The sequence below is a fragment of the Bos javanicus genome, chromosome X, assembly GCF_032452875.1.
Source record: "Bos javanicus breed banteng chromosome X, ARS-OSU_banteng_1.0, whole genome shotgun sequence".
Lineage (NCBI taxonomy): Eukaryota > Metazoa > Chordata > Mammalia > Artiodactyla > Bovidae > Bos > Bos javanicus.
In genome coordinates, this window is record NC_083897.1 from 136,043,520 (window position 1) to 136,057,671 (window position 14,152).

The following is a 14,152-nucleotide window of genomic DNA, read 5'->3' on the forward strand; positions in this document are numbered from 1 at the left end:
GCATTGCAGGCGAATTGTTTACCATGTGAGCCACCTTTTTTTTTTTTTTTTTTTTCCTAATCCACAGTTATTACTACTGGATTTAGTGGTAGTCAACTTTCATAGCTGCATTATTCGTATAGGTTCGTTTCCTTGGTTCATAAACTTACGGAGGTAGTTAGTAAACCTATGCAGGTAGATGTGTTTGTTCTGTTCTCCCCCTTCCCACCCCAGGATGTAGTATTTGTAAAAATCCATAGACGGTGTCAGGCTTCACTGGTAGCTCAGCTGGTAAAGAATCCACCTTCCATGCAGGAGACCTGGGTTCGATTCCTGGGTCACGAAGATCCCCTGGAGAAGAAAACAGCTACCCACTCCAGTATTCTGGCCTGGAGAATTCCATGCACTGTATAGTTCATGGGAGTCATTTTAGACTCCCTATGAGAATTGCTGACCAAGGTGTATATTTAACTTTTCATTTATGTAATGCCAATTTTTGCTTTTTCTCCAAAGACTGTAGCAGTGCACACTCAACAGCACTATATCAACATTTCGCGGTTTCACATGCCCAGCACTCTTGTTGTTTTCGGGCTTTTAGAGTTTTTGAGCGTCTGGGACGTGTGCAATCCATCGTTTAAAGTATTTGCATATAATTTTACTGTTTGGAGGAACCATCACTTGTTCAAATCAAAATTCTGGTGTTGGGCGTGTAGATAGTTTCCAATTTTTCTATTTTATACTCAAAGCAGTGGTTGTCCAATTACTTCCTCAGAACAAATTCCATGAGTGAAAATGCTGGACTAAATGTTCCACACATTGAAATTTTTGATCCATATTACCCACCTGTCACCTGGAAAGATTTTATGATTTTACATTCTTATCTACAGTATTTGCATACCTTTACTCCCAAATGTGTTTCAAAAGCAACTTAAAAAAAATCTGTGTTTTGTATATACTTAATATTTTCATTTGGTTTTGTTTTAAAAAGAAATTTACTTGTTTTTAAAATTTATTTTTTAATTGAAGGATAATTGCTTACAGAATTTAATTTTAAAGGCCAAGTGACACAAGGCTCTCAGAAGAGCAAAACCCAGAATTGCTTTTTCCGATCCCAGTTCCCACTTCCCAGAAACAACCATTTTAAATCGTTAGCAGTTTCATCTGTTTGCTTCTATAACTCATAATATGCTTACACGGCTCTTTCTTCGTTTTGTTCTAAACTGTAGCAGACAGGCTAGATGCCCACTCTGATATCAATTTTTCCTCAACCTTCAGAGATAGCTTAGAATTCCTGAGCCTTTCCAGGGTTCTGAAGCATTAAAGTGCCCTTGTCCCTACTTGGCTGCTGTTTCCTGCTCTCCTGTTTTGTCAATAAGAACATATCTTTTCTTTTTATTCCTTTACTGTCATTTAGGAGGGGCGAAATTTCGTTTCAAATCAAATCCCATACCCACCAGTGACCCTTCGAGGGCTCAAACAAAACCTTGTGCACAGCAGGGCTCAGAGACCCCACAGAGACTGAGCCAGAACTCTGTTTGAGTGTCTCCTGTGGAGGGACAGTGGGTCAGCAGTGGCCTGCCGCAGGGGCAGGGGCTCTGGGTGCAGGAGCCCTGGTCACCCAGCCTGTGGCATAAGCCCTCTTGGAGGAGGTCGCCATTAACCCCAACCATAGAGCCCCCGAGCAGATGAACCACAAACTGCAGAACAATCATACCAAAGAAATTCTCGCACTGTTAAGAAAGTTCTAGGACCCACAACAGATTTACCAACCTGGGGATCTGGCAAGGGAACTGAGAACCCCCAAGGAATTTGACTCTGGAGGCCAGTGGGATTTGATTACAGAACTTACACAGGACTGGGGAAGCAGACTCTTGGAGGGCACAAACAAAACCTTGCGCGCACCAGGACCCGGGAGAAAGGAGCAGGGACCCCACAAGGGACGGACCCAGGCTTGCCCGTGGGTGTCCAGGAGTCCCTGGTGGAGGCGTGGGTCGGCAGCGCACTGCTGCACGGTCGGGGGCACTGAGTGCAGCAGTGCCTGCCTGGGACCTTTGGAAGGAGGTGGCCATTATCTTCATTACCTCCACCTTAGTTGGGTCTCAGGTCAAACAACAGGGAGGAAAGGCAGCCCCGCCCATCAACAGAAAATTGGATTAAACATTTCCTGAGCATGGTCCCGCCCATCAGAACAAGACCCAGTTCCCCCCCACCCCCCAGTCAGTCTCTCCCAACAGGAAGCTTCCATAAGCCTCTTATCCTTATCTGTCAGAGGGCAGACAGAATGAAAACCAGTGTCACAGAAAGCTTGTCAAACTGATCGCATGGACCACAGCCTTGTCTAACTCAATGAAACTATGAGCCATGCCGTGTTGAGTTCAGTCACTGAGTTGTCACTGACTTTTTTCAACCCCATGGACTGCAGCACACCAGGGTCCCTGTTCATCACCAAATCCTGGAACTTGCTCAAAGTCATGTACGTCGAGGCAGTGAGAAAACCATCCAACCATCTCATTCTCTGCTGTCCCCTTCTCCTCAAGCCTTCAATCTTTTCCAGCACCAGGGTCTTCTCCACTGAGTCAGTTCTTTGCATCAGGTGGCCAAAATATTGGAGTTTCAGCTTCAGCATCAGTCCTTCCAGTGAGTATTCAGGACTGATTTCCTTTAGGATTGACTGGTTGGATCTCCTTGCAGTCCAAGGGACTCTCAAGAGTCTTCAATACCACAGTTCAAAAACATCAATTCTTCTGCGCTCAGCTTTCTTTATAGTCCAACTCTCACATCCATACATGACCACTGGAAAAACCATAGACTTGACTGCACAGACCATTGTTGACAAAGTAATGTCTCTGCTTTTCAACATACTGTCTAGGTTGGTCATAACTTTCCTTCCAAAGAGTAAGCGTCTTTTAACGTCATGGCTGCAATCACTATCTTGGAGAAGGAAATGGCAACCCACTCCAGTGTTCTTGCCTGGAGAATCCCAGGGACAGGGGAGCCTGGTTGGCTGCCGTCTATTGGGTTGCACAGAGTCGGACACGACTGAAGCAATGCAGCATCAGCAATCACTATCTGCAATGATTTTGGAGCCCAGAAATATAGTCAGCCACTGTTTTCACTGTTTCCCCATCTATTTACCATGATGTGATGGGACCTGATGCCATGATCTTAGTTTTCTGAATATTGAGCTTTAGGCCAACTTTTTCATTCTCCTCTTTCACCTTAATCAAGCATACATCCAGAGAAAAACATGCTTTGAAAAAATGCATGCATCCCAGTGTCCATTGCAGTGCTGTTCAAAATAACCAAGACATGGAAACACCTAAATATCCACCAATAGCTGAATGGATTATGAAGATGTGGTGCATATTTACAGTGGAATATTACTCAGCCACTTGAATGAAATAATGCCATTTGCAGCAACATGGATGGACCTGGAGATTATCATACTAAGTGAAGTAAGTCAGACAGAGAAAGACAAATATCATATGATATCACTTATATGCAGAATCTAAAAAATGATATCAATGAACTTATTTACAAAACAGAAATGGACTCATAAACTTAGAGAATGAACTTATGATTACCAGGGAGGAAGGATGGGGGAGAGGGATAAACTGGGAGTTTGGGATTTGGGATAAACTGGGAGTGGGGATGAACACACTACTATATTGAAAATAGATAACTTTAAAAAAAAAAAAAAACAGGAAAGGAAAGGAGTGTAGAGTTGCTGAGGACCCCTCCACACTTGTCCTCCTCCTTGCTATTAGCAGAAATTATACTATTATCTTCTTTTGGAAATGTTTCAGATTAAGTGAACAACGTCTTTAAAAAATGATGTAACACAACTAGGGCGAGGGACATTTTTCACTAGTAATCATCTCATAGACAGCGAAAGGCAGCAAGCTGCTGAGAGCCCGTAAATGGTGACCAATACTTGAAATGAGAAGCTCCAAATGAGTCTCTCATCTCAGCAAGCTGAAAGATAGCAAGACTGGGAAGGGAGGGTGGCATTCCAAAGTTCTGACAAATATTGCTAGCTCTTGAAGGACTCCTCATTTTTATAATCAATGTTTCTTCAGGGAATGGCTTTGTCATACAAAGTGGTCTTCAATCTTGGGAACGAAGAAAATACTCTTGATAAATTTAATCTAGTTATAATGCAGACACCATTTGTCACAAGTCAAATAGGAAAGGTAAATATATCTCTGTCATTTTATCTTTGGAGGCTCTTGTTCAGCACAGTAAAAGTTAACAAAGAAGGCCTCAGCATCTGATCTTGACTGTTCATTGGAGTTACCTGGGTCCCACCCCAGAGTTCTATTTTTAAATTTATTTTTAATTGGAAGATAATTGCTTTGCAATATTATGTTGGTTTCTGCCATATATCAACATGAATCAGCCATAGGTATACATATATTCCCTTCTTCTTGAACCTCCCTCCCACCCCATTTCACCCCTCTAGGGTGTCACAGAACACCAGATTTGAGCTCCCTGCATCATACAGCAAATTTTCACTTGCTATATGGTTTTACATATGGTAATGTATATGTTTCAATGTTACTCTCTCAATTTGTCTCACCCTCTCCTCCTTCCCAGACATAGAGAATAGACTTGTGGTATGTCTGTGTCCCCATTGCTGCCCTGCAGATAGGTTCATTAGTACCATCTTTCTAGATTCCATATATGTGCATTAATATAGGATATTTGTCTTTTTCTGACTCACTTCACTCTGTGTAATAGGCTCTAGGTTCGTCCACCTTATTAGAACTGACTCAGATGCATTCCTTTTTATGGCTGAGTAATATTCCATTGTGTATATGTACCACAGCTCTTTATCCACTCATCTATCGATGGACATCTAGGTTGCTTCCACATCCTGGTTACTGTAAATAGTGCTGTGATGAACACTGGGGTACATGTATCTTTTTCAGTTATGGTTTTCTCAAGATATATGCCCAGGAGTGGGATTGTTGGATCACAGGAGATTCCTAGTTTTTTTAAGGAATCTCCATATTGTTCTTCATAGCAACTGTATCAATTTGCTTTCCCACCAACAGTGCAAAAGGATTCCCTTTTTTATACACCCTCTCCAGCATTAATTGTTTTTAGGTTTTTTGATGATGGCTATTCTGACTAGTGTCAGGTGATGCTTCACTGTAGTTTTGATTTTCATTTCTCTAATAATGAGTGATGTTGAGCATCTTTTCATGTGTTTATTAGCCATATATGTGTCTTCTTTGGAGAAATGTCTGTTTAGATCTTCTGCCCACTTTTTGATTGGGTTGTTTGTTTTTCTGGTATTGAGCTGAATGAGCGGCTTGTATAATTTGGAGATAAATCCTTCGTCAGTTGTTTCATTTGCTATTATTTTCTCCCATTCTGAGGGTTTTCTTTTTACCTTGTTTATAGTTTCCTTTGCTGTGCAAAAGCTTTTAAGTTTAATTAGGTCCCATTTGTTTTTTGTTTTTTTCATTACCCTAGGAGGTGGGTCATAGAAGATCTTGCTGTGATTGTGATTTGCATCAAAGAGTATTCCACCTGTGTTTTCCTCTAAAAGTTTTATAGTTTCTGGTCTTACATTTAGGTCTTTGATTCGTTTTGAATTTATTTTTGTGTATGGTGTTCGGAATTGTTCTAATTTCATTCCTTTACATATGGCTGTCCAGTTTTCCCAGCACCACTTATTGAAGGCACTATCTTTTCTCCATTGTATATTCTTGCCTCCTTTGTCAAAGATAAGGTATCCATAGGTGCATGGGTTTATCTCTGGGCTTTCTATCTTGTTCCATTGATCTATATTTCTGTTTTTGTGCTAATACCATACTGTCTTGATGACTGTAGCTTTGTCGTATAGTCTGAAATCAGGCTAATTGATTCCTCCAGCTCCATTCTTCTTTCTCAAGATTGCTTTGGCTATTCAGGGTCTTTGGTGTTTCCGTACAAATTGTGAAATTTTTTGTTCTAGTTCTGTGAAAAATATCATTGGTAGTTTGATAGAGATTGCATTGAATCTGTATATTGCTTTGGGTAGTATAGTCATTTTCACAATATTAATTCTTCCAATCCAGGAACATGGTATATCTCTCCATCTGTTTGTGTCATCTTTGATTTCTTTCATCAGTGTCTTATAGTTTTCTGCATACAGGTTTTTGTCTCTTTAGGTAGGTTATTCCTGGGTATTGTATTCTTTTTTGTTGCAATGGTGAATGTGATTGTGTCCTTAATTTCTCTTTCTGATTTTTCATTATTAGTGTATAAAAATATAAGAAATTTCTGTGTATTAATTTTGTTTCCTGTGACTTTGCTATATTCATTGATTAGCTCTAGTAATTTCCTGGTGGCATCTTTAGGGTTTTCTTTGTATAGTATCATGTCATATGCAAATAGTAAGAGTTTTACTTCTTCTTTTCCAATCTACCCCCACAGTTTCTGATGCTGTCAGTCTGGAATGTGGCATGATTTTTCAAAGCTACTCAGGTGACTCTATTGTACAAACAAGTAGGGGGACAAACCATCCCCGTTTGCATAGGACTGAGGAGCTTCCTAGGATTTGAAACTTTCAGTGCTAAAACCCGGAAAGTCCCAGGCAAAGTAAAACAAGTTGATCATCCTAACCAGTGTTCTAAGAAATGTGTGTTTGGTGGGGTTTGATGGAGGTATGAAGAAAGGGGAACAGCTCATGCTTTTTAGTCATGGCAAGGTTGACTATGGGCTTCCCTAGTGGTTCAGATGGTAAAGAATCTGCTTGAAATGCAGGAAACCTGGGTTCAATACCTGGGTCAGGAAGATCCCCTGGAAAAGGAAATGGAAACCGACTCCAGTATTCTTGCCTGGAGAATTTTATAGACAGAGAAGCCTGGCGGGCTACAGTCCATGGGGTTGCCACAAGTCAGACATGACTGAGCGACTGATACACAAAAGGTTGACTACAGAGCCAATCACCTACCACAGAATTCCAGAAGGTATCTAAAATAGATTTGTGTCAGATGGCATGTTCTGAATTTCATCATGTACAATTTCTTGGAAGGGCCAATACTTTTCCTATTTCCTTCTTCCTCTGACTTTTGCAAGTATGATCTTGTTCCTAACTAAAAATTTTGTTTCTGAAAAGAAATCTTCCATAGCATCTGGACTCCCTCCCAGGAACCTGTGCTTTGGGAAGATCAGCCCCTTCCTTCCCATTAAGTCAATTATAATTGATAGTTACTAATTTTGGCCAATATTTCAGTCAGAGGAAGTGCACTGGATCACTCCTGTACAAGACTGTCTAATCCAGATTCTGACAAATTTCAAGGGCAGTTAGGTAATCATGGTGACTCCTCACCCAGATACCTCTCTTTGGGGGAGTTGCCAAGTAAGAGATACATGATCTATTTCCAGGAAAGAGTGACAGAGAAATGCCAGTAGAGAAAAATCCAAATCTCATCACAATAAATAGTCCTCTATAATATTATCAATAAGGATTCTTTCAAAGGATCTATTGGGTTGGCCAAAAACTTCTTTCAGGGAGAACCCAAATGAAGTTTTTTGCCAACTCAATACAAAAGCGAGAGACTGATCCCAACTCAATCCCAATATGGCAAAACTATGGGAGCTGCAGAAGGTTGAGGACAGAAGGAAATGTCAGGCCAGGAGAGGCCTCTTCTGACCATTGGCTGAGGGTGAGCTTTGCTGGCAAAACAGGCCCTGTCAAGTGGCCCTGTCCCCCACCTGTCTAGTGTAGACACATTCAGAGGACTTCTCTGTGGCATGAACCAATCCTTCACTACTAGTCAAATAGCTTTCTTCTGATACTTGTGGAGTGAGAAAAATCAGCCCTCCCGTATTGTTATAAGGTTGTTCTTTTCCAAGCTAGAGTCTTCATGTCTGTGAGTATTCTTTCTAGGATGCGTTTTATGACCAGTTCATCTCAGTGTTTTTCCTGTGAGCCTACTTAGGGGCTTGTAGGTTGGGAAGACTGGCCCTTAAATAGTAAAATAAGACAAGATAATTGGCCTCACCTTTCATGAGATGAAGCATGTCTTCTGGAATGAGGAGGGCTGAGGTAGTGGCAAGGGTTAGCTGCCATGTCCTATGTGCTATTTCTGGTTGATGATGCTGCAACTTTATATATAGTAAGATAGATATTCAATCCATGTTCCTCAGCTCATCTACAACAATATTTGATTTTATATAAAACTGCTAGTATGTGTCTAAAGTTACTTACTGAGCTTGTTGAACCTGTGTTATTAATAGCTTCCTGGGTTTCTCACACAAGTTGCAGAAAGCCATCACTTTGCATAGCAATCAAAGAAAGGGTCACCTCCCCACCACATATGCTATTTCCTCACCTAATAGCACAGCAAGGGACTTTGACATTGAACTAGCTCATGTGTAAGATAAAGAAGGTTTTTTGTTTTGTTTTGTTTTTTAAGTTTGAAGGTTTTATATTACTTTACCTTCAGGTTTGTAGCTTTAGAAAATCATGAACAAGGAATAGGAAAGTCTTTAAGCTATGCACAGCTTCTTTTCAGGGTAAATTCTGTCCTACCTGAGCTGAAGGAATTTTCTAGATCATGAATCAGAGCAGGGGGGCTGGTGTAAACTGGGCTCCAGGGGCGAGAAGCAACATCGGCCTGGCAACCTGTCAGTACCACTGAGCATCACTGCCTGTGTTAACGGGGAAGAGCCCCCAGGACAGCAGGAGGATGAGAAAAATACAAAGAAAGCAGCACAAATAAGAAATAAACAGAGGAGAGGATCTAATTAAAATAGAGTAACTGAAGAGATGACTTCCACTGCATTAAAGATATATTTAGAAGCACCATGCTAGCATTTTATCCCTGAAAACGCCCACTACTCTCACCAGTATATTAAAAATCTCTAGGTGCCTTCCCAAGATTGGACATTGGCCAATTCTCGCTGGCTCTTGCTTAGAATAGGAACAGGATGTGCTGTGTCTGCTACTTGAAATCTTGATTTTTTTTTCCATCCTCTCCTTAGCGCCCAAGTTGGGATTTATGATGTCACAGATGCTGTCTAGGTAGGCTTTCAGTTTGTTATTTTTTTCCCCAATTTATTCTCATTTTTATTTCTAGGCCACTAAAAATGTGGAATTCAGCCCACTAATACAATGAAAAATATATATGTATGTTGGTTGGGAAGGATCCAAATCAGATTACACTAGTTCTTCATGGAGAACATTTTATGAAGGGATAGAAGCTGTAATTAAGTGTTCTTCCCACTTGCAGCAATTTAATTAAAAAGACTAAGGTTATTGATTTTTAAAAACTATTAAAAGGCGCCCATGCTGCTGGTTCCAGGCTGTTGCTGGCAGACCATGCACTCATGGAGTATAATTTTCCATTTCCTCCAGTACAATGAAACCCTTTATTAAATGCTTTCTCACTGTGGACAGATTGGTTTATAGTTGAGGCAAGCAGGGATTTATAATCCCTTGCTGCTATTTGCTTACCCTTCAATTCAGATTCTGCCAGCACAACACAGATTTATCTCCTTAGCTTCAAAAGGACTTCGGATTTGGGGTGATTTTATTTCACAGGCTGAAGTAGGCTCAAGAGAAGAGATTGTACCAACCAAGTGGAGTTTAGGAGGACTGAATAATCTCATTTTATTCAGGATAATACATAAATCAAGCCAGATGAGAATGGAAGAAATAATACCATTGAGCTGCTTGAGTGTCCTTACAACTTCACAGTTGGCTTTCTCCAGAGCAAGTGATCCAAGAGAAAAGTCAGGAAGAAATCTGCAATGCCATTTCAGACCAGTCTCAGCAAGCACAACCATCACTTCTGCCATATACTCTTTGTGAAAAATAAGTCAGTAGGTCAGCTTGGGACTCATGGGAATGGAAAGTAGGTTCCATCTCTTGAGGAGAGGATATGAAAGAATCTGTGGACATATTTTAAAACCTCCACACACTTGCTTTCCCCTCTACCTGAATTCTTCATATTCAAAGATCTTACTAGTCCACCTTATTCAAGCCTTAGCTCAAATGTCACAACTATAAAGAGGTCTTTCCTGACACCCCCATTCCATCTAAAATCGTATCCAAGTCCCTCTCTACATTATTTCACCACTTTACTTTTCTTCAAAGCATTTTATCATCACCTGACATTACTCATCTATCTCTTTACAATTGCTCTCCTCCACTAAAAAGGAAGCTTGATGGGGGCAAGTGATTTTCTGTCTTATTCATCACTGAACTTCATTGTCTAGAACACAATAATTGCCTAATAAATACTCGGTATTAAATGAATAAACTCATTCATTTATTGAAGCAAACATTTATTGAAGATCAATTATTTGTAAAAAGAAACCAGGCCACAGGGAAAGGGGTTTATACTCGGAGATAGGATGAAAAGATTATTAAAACAAGTTCTCAAGCTTCTATAATCTATGTTCAAGGAATGTTTCTCAAAATGAGTTACCCAGAGTATTAATAGGTGTTGCTCAAATAAAGGGTTCTATAGTTAATGAGAAACATTGGTTTAAACAAAATTAAACATTTTTATTACTGCACAGCTTCTCAAAGCTTTTAATATGCTAATGTGCCATGTAAATCCCCCAAAGGAGGAGTAAAATAAACTTGACTTCCAAAAATTACTTGAATGTGACATTTTCTTTCATTGAACCCAGATGCAAGAGTTAGTCTTGAAAGGATGAGATGAGTTGTTCAGACAAAACGTGTGACTTAACGAGAAACAGAAATTTGGAGCAGTGTGAAGAATATCATGACTGGGAGGAGGGGGAATCGGAAAGTTCAGCTGAGTCTTCTGGATGGTCTACAGAACACCAGAGACAAGCTTGCCTGCTCTGAGTAAGGGAGACAGGAGTGAGGCTAAGACCTTGAGAAGTGAAGAAAATGTCCGCAAAAGCCATAAAGGAAATATAAATAAAAGAACAGCAGAGCCACTGAAAGGGCCAAGTGGAGGCCACAGAGGATAGGTTTGGAACAGTCCCAGCCGGTACATTTTCATGACTTTCTCCACCCGTGCAATGACCACTGCATGTGAATAGAGAAAGCAAATTAAAATGGAACTTGGCAGCTTGAATTGACCTAGCAAAATCTCCACATAAGTTCAAGGAGAAAAGAAATTCTAAAGATCAGGTAGGAAGTGTTGGAAGGGTGCACCCAGAGTGAAAATGGGGAAAAGGACAAGCAAGGTCCAAATTGGTCATGAAAAATAGAGAAAGGGAAGAGAACAAATGCCAACATGATGCTTGGGGAACCAGTGGAAGAGAGTTAGAGAGATGGCTGATAAAGATCTCGGGGTCTAGGGAGGTAAGATGTGGACTCAAGGTCACGCCTGTGGGTTGCTCTGACTGATGATGAGATTCCCATTGGAATACACTCAGAGGTGGCTGTGATGGAAGTAAAATGAAGGTGGAGGAAGGAACAGCTTGCACATTTCCTTGGTTTCTCATCCATCCATCTGTTTTCTTCTGATATCCTTCAGGTGCAGGAATTATTCATCTTTGAGTCCTCATCTCAGAGCTCTGTGCCTGGAGCATAGTGGGATCTTAAGAACACCTGCTGGCTGAGTGGATGAAAGCTGCATGGATAAACAGGTAAACAATACAGGTATTGATGCTGTTAAGGGTGTTGACAGAACAGTGAAAGAGGCCGGTGCAAATGTCATTGGTGAAGTCCATTCACCCCATCCATGTTATGAAGTCTGCATTTAGGGAGCCTTGTTGGAAAGCTTATGGTCATTTTCATATGAGTGCATTCAAGATGTTGGTGTCTTGACTTAATTGACTGGATTCCCAACCACAGCTTTTAGCCCATTACTCCATACCTCGCCTGTCTCGATTTCTGTTCTTCCTATGGAAATCTCCATGACTTGTGGTGATTAGAGCCTTAACTCCTCTAGCCTCTTGGTTACCCCAGGCCCTGACCTAGGCTGGGAACACCTCCATCCTGGGAACCCTGGCCAAAGAAAGAAAAAGGTTCATCAAAAAAAGGTTTGTGCTTCACAGTAAGAATTTGAAAAACCGTGAATGAAGGAATCACACAGAGCATATATCAAGTCTTATAGCCCCAGTATTATTAACTATAAGAAAAACTTTATGTCACTAGGAAATCAAACATGCACTTCTCAGACTTTGGTGGATGTGAGAATTATATGAACCCCTTACCCTCTGATTCCTCTTCAATAGGAGTTGGAGGAACCTGGCCTTTTGCTTTTTAATAAGCATCCTCAGTGATTGTCCTGCAGGTTGTCTCAGATATTTTGAGAAATGCCATTAGAAGCTTTTTGCTGATGAATTCTAGTACTGCAGTGATTTCAGGACTGCAATCTAGCCCAGAGGAAGGGACTTGTCATAAAACTCAGAGAGCATAGCAAGAACACCTTTTTTTCCCCTGAGATTGTATGTGTGTGTGTATATATATATATATATATATATATATATATATATATATATATATATATATAATGTTTTGGAGGAGGTTTGATGTTGTAAAACTGAGGAGGCAGATGTAGAACCCCAGCCACATCTCAGGGTGTTCCTGCCCTGAGTTTATAACCCTGCTGCAGCTTCCCACCCTGATTCCAGCTAATGACACCTCCGAGGGGCACTTGGGGCAGGGGCCTAGGGAATTTTCTCAGAACATTGAGACAGAGGGCAACTGAAGAGAAGCTTTATATTATCTAGGGCATCGCTGTTCTACAGGACAGCAGCTCTTGGCACTTGTAAAGTGTGTTTATCATCTGATAAAATGAACTATATAAATGCAAGGTAATATTAATTGAGAGCACCTTATTGTGAACACCAAATGAAAATTACTCAAACTGTTATTGACATGAAATGATACATAAAAAGCAGAGATCTCTTCCTCTTTCCCAAGGAGTCTGCTTTTTTATTCTCTGGGCTCCAGCAGTGCAAGAGGACGGAGACTGCCTCTGGGCACATTCACTAGCTGCTAAGAATCCACACCAGGGCCCTGGCCAGCACTTATATTTCTTTTTTTCCCAGAAGCTCATAAAAGCACCTTGGCTGACCCTTCTCCATCACCTCCTAAAAAGACAAAAACTCTGTCACCAGTATAGCCATTAGCAGGGAAACGATCAATTCTTTGATTTTCTTTCAAGCTGGTTTGTATCTATGTTAGGAAGGGAATTAGCATCCATGTCACGTGTGAATTTCCTTCTCTTTCCATCTCTCTCACCATAAGCAAGCCCCTCCAGCTCCCTGCATCCATTCACAAAGTCACAAAGTTTCCAGCATCCTTGAAGTTGGCCCCAATTCTCCTGCAACCAAAACCTCCAAGACGCTCACAGGCCTTTTTTTGACAGCAGCTATATTTCTTTGTGCACACAGAACAGAAGAAAAGAGGGAAGCCCTCCTCTTGGGAGGAGATTTTCAAGTGTCATCAAATCTTCTCCTGGTCTCAGACACAAAAGCTCAGAACTAGCCATAGCAATCTGCAATGGTCTTCTCCTTTGTCTAAGAGGCAGGCAGTAATTGATTTGACCTGCTTTATGGGGACAATCTCCCAGGCATGACTGAGTGCTAATTGCTACTAATGAGGAGGCATTTTTAACTGGCTGTGGTCTTGAGCTTCCTGTTCTCTTTCCTCCAAGCGGCATTCCTGCCACTGGGTTGCATGTAAACCTTCCAGCGAGCCCTCAGCCATGACAAGCTCCACTTCCCCAGATGCTGAGGGTTGTGTTGAGAAGGGCAAATTCCACTGCCTTTCAAAAGGGCGATCTGACTGAATGAGCAGCATTGAAAGATGCACTGAGGCAATGCCGCTCTTGAGGAAATGAACTCTAAATGCTACAGGATCACTGGAAATTACTTTCCTAATGACTTTTACTGATTCCACCCATTTCCCTACATTCATCTCTCTCACCCAGAGAAAAACCCACAAGCCCCAATCCTTGAAGAGTGTTTTCTTGCTACCAGTTATTTGGGGCGGGCGGGGGGCGGGGCGGTGCTAAGTTTTACATCAGTGCCTTCCTGTCTAAAAATCACCTTGTGTTGTTGAAGCCGAATCTGGCTTCTGTGCCCGCGACACTGAATTAAATCTCAGACACAGAGGTCTGGGGGAAGTAGAAAAGAATAGCTTTACTGCTTTGCCAGGCAAAGGGGGGTCCCAGCAGCTTATTGCCCTCAAAACTGTGTCCCAACCTGGAGGGGATAGTGAGGAGTTTTACAGGAATGG